At 35.2% G+C, this 7,048-nt stretch overlaps 1 pseudogene; it reads left to right on the top strand.

The window, feature by feature from the left end:
* The first annotated feature begins 931 nt into the window (after window positions 1-931).
* Window positions 932-2,663, top strand: LOC114113584 (eukaryotic translation initiation factor 3 subunit E-like; annotated as a pseudogene).
* Window positions 2,664-7,048: the final 4,385 nt, after the last annotated feature.

Below are 7,048 nucleotides of genomic sequence, written 5' to 3'. Positions count from 1 at the left end.
GCAGTTCAAGAGACTCCCAAGAGTCTTTTCCAACACCACAGTTCAAAAGCATCAATTCTTTGGCGCTCAGCTTTATGTTGTCACAAATGGAAAGGTTTTGTTGTTTTTTGGCTGAATATTCCAGTGTATACAAATGTACACCACATCTTCTGTATCCATTCATTCACTGATGGACAATTAGGTTTTAAATGTATCTTGATTGTTGTACATAATGCTGCAGTGAATATAGGGGTGCATATATCTTTTTAAGTTAGTATTTCTGCTTTCTTTGGGTATATACTGAGAAGTGGAATTGCTAGATCATTTGGTAGTTATATTTATGCATTCTCAGTTGCATCTGACTCTTGGAAACCCCATGGACTGTAGCCCACCAGGCTCCTCAGTTCATGGAATTCTCCAGGCAAGAATATTGGAGTGGGTTGCCATTCCCCACTCCAGGAGATCTTCCTGATCCAGGGATCAAACTCATGTGTCTTCTGCATTGGCAGGCAGGTTCTTTACCACTATGGCACTTGGGAAGCCCCTATGGTAGTTCTAGTTTTAATTTTTTTAAGAAGCTTACATGGTCTAGAGTGGCTGCACCATTTTATGTTCCCACCAACAATGCACAAGTGTTCTTTTTTTCTCCATACCCTCACTAGCATTTTTTACCTTATCTTTTTGATAATAGTATTCTAACATGTATGAGGTGATATTGTGGCTGAAAATCAGAAAGATTAAATCATGTATCCAAGCAAGGTAGCATTCTGAATGTGGATTTTAACCCAGATCTGCCTGGTGTCAATGCTAATGATCTTTTTCTACTCATATACTTGCTTCCTTTTTTTTTAAACATAGGATTATTAGAGTTAAGAGATGAAAGAACAATTGAGATTACTTATTTCAATTAGTTCAATTCATGTTTTAGGGAACTATTGTCTAGAAGAGTTGGACTACTTACTTAAGGTCATATAATGAACTATATTAATTCTAGAGTACCACCATGAATTGTGATTGCTTTCATTCCATATTTCAGGAACTAACATGTTGGCCTAAAACCCTTACTGGGTTTAAATTGAAAAAAAAAAAAAAAGACTCCTACAATTTCCTTTTCCTTAGCAAGATGGCGGAGTATGACTTGATTATTTACATCACATACTTTTTGGATCGGCTTCTAGTTCTTTCATTGCTCGAGTTTCTCTCTGCTAAGAAAAATACATAACGAAAAAAATTATAATGGAAATGGGATGTTCTTAGTGATACCAACATGGTAGACTTTGCTATTGATGTATTCCCTTTATTCTGATGATATCCTCATGCTTTGAGAGAAAAAATAAACGAACCCAGCATTGTTTCACAACTGAAACAACTCCAGGCATCAACCAATTGTGAACCAGTTGTGAAGATATTTGAAGATCCAGACACTACAAGGCAAATGCAAAAAACCAGGGATGATTGGATATAGTTTTACTACATGTCAGATAAGCCTGGTTTTAGGTAGGAATATTTAGATACATGCTGCTGCTTCTGCTGCTAAGTCACTTCAGTTGTTTCTGACTCTGGTCGACCCCATAGATGGCAGCCCACCAGGCTCCCCCATTCCTGGGATTCTCCAGGCAAGAACACTGGAGTGGGTTGCCATTTCTTTCTCCAATGCGTGAAAGTGAAAAGTGAAAGTGAAGTCATGCAGTCGTGTCTGACTCTTAGCAACCCCATGGACTACAGCCCACCAGGCTCCTCCATCCATGGGATTTTCCAGGCAAGAGTACTGGAGTGGGGTGCCATACATGCTAGGTATGCAAAATTCCATATGAATGTGGAAATTACTCTGGAGCAATAGAATATCTTTACTTCTTTAGAGGGTTGATTCCAGCAATGGATAGAAATGCTTTGAATTCACTCTGGGGACAACTGACCTCAGAAATTTTAATACAGAATTGGAATGCAGTCATGGAAGACTGCATGGCTAAAAGATAAATAATAATTCTGTGGATTCTCCACTTCAGTCTCTTCAGCAGTGAATATGGTTCACTCATCGGTCTCTGTTTTCTTCTATCTCCCCAAAGCATAGTAATATTATGGATCGATTCCTTTACCAGCCACAGTATCTTACTGCAGTTCCAATGATGTGCCCACATATTCTCTACTATTTAACCACAGCAGTCATAACAAACAAAGATGTTTGAAAACACAGGAAAGTGCTAAAAGATCTGGTCAAATTTATTCAATAGGAACCTTGCACATATTTATATAAAGACCTAATTTTAGAATTTGTTAAATGCTTATATGTTAACTTCCATGGGGCTCACATAAAGCTGAAGGAATGTGGATCAATGCAAGTGAATGATTTCTTCTTGGTGGCTTATCTTGAGGATTTCATTGAAAATGCCTGTCTCCATATTTCAGACTTGGGTCACATCCATCAGTGTATTAGCATTAACATGTTGGCAGTTACACTAAGCATGCCTCCAGAATAAGTTGAAAAGTAGATTATAAATTTGATTACAAATGCAAGACTGAGTATCAAGATTGATTCTAAATTAGATCATGAGGTTATGAGTAACAATACCATCTCACAAGTGATGAAACCACACAAGTGATTGAAAAGACCAAAAGGCATTTATTTAAGAAGCCAAATGGTGACCATGAATACTGAGAAGAAATTTAATCAGAATAGTAAGTAGAGGCTCCTAACTGTAACTCGGGATCCTGCCTTCTATTGAAGAGCTATATATAAAAAACAAACAAACAAACAAAAAAAAAACAACTGTAAAAGAAGGTGAAATATTAAAACTATCATATAAAGGTAAAACATTTTAGAACAATTAGCATATTGACTATACACTTCGGAGAATTTGAATAAAATTGACTGTTTCATTAAAAAGTAACATAAGAAGTCGATCCCTGAATTGGGGAGATGAATTAGAAAAAGATGTACCGCTTGGACAAATGATTTTGTGCAAGTAAAACTGCACACCTGCATCACTGACAGGTTATCAGGGTTCAAGAATTCTAAGTGGGCTTTTACATCCCCTTGTCCACTTCAGCTGGACACCCTTGAGCTATGTATCAATTCATGACTCTTTTTGTAGTCACTCTTCAAATAGAGACTTCAAAAACCTTTCTTTTGTCTCACAGAGCAGGTCCCCTAACTTTTGTCACACTGGTGCTGCTTTGCTGCTCGTCTCCATTTGGGGTGTACTGTTGATATGTTACTACAGTCATGACACTGATTGTTTCTTTAATTATTGCTCTTAGGAGTGTCGGTCTTACACCAATACCAACAGTGCTTTCATCCTTAGAGCTCTAAGCAAGCACTGTGTTCTACAGTCATATGAACTGCAGACACCACTATAATAGATCTGTTCTCAATAGACACTTTAAGCTCATATTCAATTACTTTTTCGCTCATAGGATTTTAACATTAGGCCGAAATTGAACATCTTGTTCTACTAATTATGAACAATAAAATTTTTTACATTCTCTGAATTACTATATAACTCAGAAATAAAATTAAAAACTCATATGCTTTTAAACTGGTAGTTCTAAAAGTATGCTTAAGTGATTCAGACGTATTAACATCACCTGGTCACTTATTAGAAATAAAAATTCTTGGGCCCACTCAAGAATCACTACTGAGTGATTCTGATGTGCGTTGATGTTTGATAACAATAGGTTTAAACCATGATGTTTTACTTGCTTTACTCCTCAAATATTGTATATTACAACCAAACATGATGATCCAATAATTTCCAGGTATAGTACTAAGTTTGCCTATGTTCCTCTTTCCCAAATGGCATGTATAAGTTAGGGAAACTTGAAAGAACACTGAAAAAAATAATGGTGTGATGGCGACCATTCCAAACGTCCCCATTGACTTCACAATAAACACTATTTGCCAATTTTTTTTAATAGATGAAAATACTACAACACACCTTTTTGTATATTTCTTATATATATTTCTTAAGATTTATTTCATTATTCCTAATATCAGAGAACAAACTATATACTGGATTGGCCAAAAAATGTTCATTCAGTTTTTCCATAAGATGTTACATAAAAACCACAATGAATATTTTTGCTAATCCAGTATATCAAAGATTTTAGAATATTTGTTCAAATATTCAGTTATCATATTTGTTCATTGCATTGTAGTTTACTTTAAAATGAGACACTGTAAATGAAAAGCTTCTTGAGTTAAAAGTGCTGATTAAAGAAAGGGTCATTAATTTACTTTTAACTACAACTCTCTAGTAAGAAAGTAACTAGGTATATTTGAAACTGAACAACAGATTGATACTAAAAACAAATTTACATTAGTTTACAAAAAATATGTGTATATATTTTGCTCTAAAAAGTTTTAGACTAAGTTGCTTTCATTTTCCAGTCTCTAATTATGCTAGTTTTGGGTATCTTGACCTCTGAGCTGTCTAACACAAACAAATATGTACCATTCCAACTTAATTAGATAACTGATTATAATACAATTGTATTGGCTGAAGCCCAGCACAACTTAAATATTGCCATTCTTTTGTTTCCTAATAAAAAGAGTACCTGTCTATGTGGTGATCATAAATTAGCTTTCTGCCATTCGTATTGCTGAATTTTATTTTTATCTTTCAAAAGTGAATCTACTTCTGAAACAAAAGAAATAGTAGTTAGCTACTTGAGAAGTGAAGTTATTTCTTGAACATACATTTTCTTTCTTTTTAGAAACAATAACATTCATCTAATGATATTTGCATTTTTGGTGGAGTGTTTTTACTCTAACATCAAGATAGCTGTATGGTGTTTCTGAAACTGAGATTTCATATAGAGACAAAGACGAAGTATGTGAAATTCCCCTACACTTTCTGGGTTAATTCTCAAATTCCACAAAGTATATTGTAATGTAACAATAGATGTGTGCTGTCCATTAGACACTGCTGTACCTTTTTGTCTAATTGAGCTTAATATTGTAGCTATCAGATATACTTCATCTTATTGTCATCTGATACCATCTACAAGAAGTATTCATAATTTCTACATGATAACATAAAATGGTTGTCTTTTAAATACTGGCTGTTTGTACAAACTAGTTGTTTCTTCTATATAATGTTTTCCAACTCCTCTGTCTTGTGGAAAATATAAATCTATTTTCTCTGCATGAGAGGTTTCCTCTAAGACACAGAGTATCGGCTTAGAATTGTTCCAACATTCAGCGAATAATTCAGAGGTTGAAATTTTTTATGTTTGAAAGGATAACATATATTTATTATAAAGAAAAAATTAATTAACACAGGCACACACAAGCTCATGTACATAACACACATGTACAGAATACTACTGATGCTGGTTTGAGTACGTGAGACGAAGGCAATCTGAAATGATAGCTTCAGCACAGTCATCTGATTTAATACCAGGTGCTTACTTACCTTGTTCATCTCTATGATCTGTAAATGTATGAAGGAAAATTTCTGTTTGCTATTCTTGGGATCAGTTCAGATAAGTTCAGTCGCTCAGTCAAGTTCAGTCACTCAGTCATGTCTGACTCTTTGTGACCCCATGAATCGCAGCATGCCAGGCCTCCCTGTCCATCATCAACTCCCGGAGTTTACCCAGACTCACGTCCATCGAGTCGGTGATGCCATCCAGCCATCTCATCCTCTGTTGTCCCCTTCTCCTCCTGCCCCCAATCCCTCCCAGCATCAGAGTCTTTTCCAATGAGTCAACTCTTCGCATGAGGTGGCCAAAGTATTGGAGGTTCAGCTTCAGCATCGTTACTTCCAAAGAACACCCAGGACTGATCTCCTTCAGAATGGACTGGTTGGATCTCTTTGCTGTCTAAGGGACTCTCAAGAGTCTTCTCCAACACCACAGTTCAAAAGCATCAATTCTTCGGTGCTCAGCTTTCTTCACAGTCCAACTCTCACATCATACATGACCACTAGAAAAACCATAGCCTTGACTAGACGGACCTTTGTTGGCAAAGTAATGTCTCTACTTTTTAATATGCTGTCTAGGTTGGTCATAACTTTCCTTCCAAGGAGTAAGCGTCTTTTAATTTCATGGCTGCAATCACCACTATCTGCAGTGATTTTGGAGCCCTCCAAAATAAAGTCTGACACCATTTCCACTGTTTCCCCATCTATTTTTTATGAAATGATGGAACCAGATGCCATGATAGACATGGAAAATTATGAAGGTTTGAAAAGAAAAAGGCTACTAGGCTTTAGGATTCCACCTGAATGAAGCAAATTCCAGGTAATTTTTGATTTTTATGTTAAGAGAAAAATTATCATTAAGGCTATTTATAGTTTTTATAATGATTTTATTTTTGTGTTATATCTTGGTATCTTTTGATAGTCACTCCTAAAGTTATGAGTCAAAGAAAGCTGTGATAGTCTCCATGTGGAAATTGGGATATAAATAGCAACAGGTCACACAATATTGCACAGCGAAACCAACCAGCATTCAGGCCACTGATTCCTAAATCAATAGTGTTCAACTTATGCCAACAAACATCAGTAATTAAAATAAGGAAAATGTTTTCTCTGTTAGCACCTATAATATTCAAATAGGCATACATGGTCTTATTAACCACTATGATCTCATTGTCTCATTGATTTGACTTTTCTCACAAAGGGCTGAGGTGGGCTTAATCATTAATTTATTCTTAATTTACTTCACAGATATGTAGATGAACTGAAATAGGGATTGATTATCTGTATACACAATCAGGGAAATCCTTCTATATAAATTTATGAACTTTATTGACTTGTAAATGTTACATATTGATTAAAGAAGTCAATTCATTAGTACATCTAGACAATCTAAAGCAAAAATACAGACACTAAGAGTATTATAATAGAATTAGAGTTTTAGATTAAGTCTCTAAATTAGTTGTTACAATTCTACAGTTAAAAAAATAGCTTGATTTATACAGTTATTTCTGTTGCTTTGAATATAATAATCACCCTGATGAATGTTCAGCTTTGAAAATAGAAACAACTATAAAAAATTATGAAAATGCACACATGGCAGTTCTTTGTCTCCCTTTTTATGGAGAATGCGTTATAGTGCTTCTGCT

Source organism: Ovis aries, chromosome 1 (assembly GCF_016772045.2).
Source record: "Ovis aries strain OAR_USU_Benz2616 breed Rambouillet chromosome 1, ARS-UI_Ramb_v3.0, whole genome shotgun sequence".
Lineage (NCBI taxonomy): Eukaryota > Metazoa > Chordata > Mammalia > Artiodactyla > Bovidae > Ovis > Ovis aries.
Note: the sequence above shows the minus strand (reverse complement) of the source record. Positions and strands in the feature narration are given on the sequence as shown.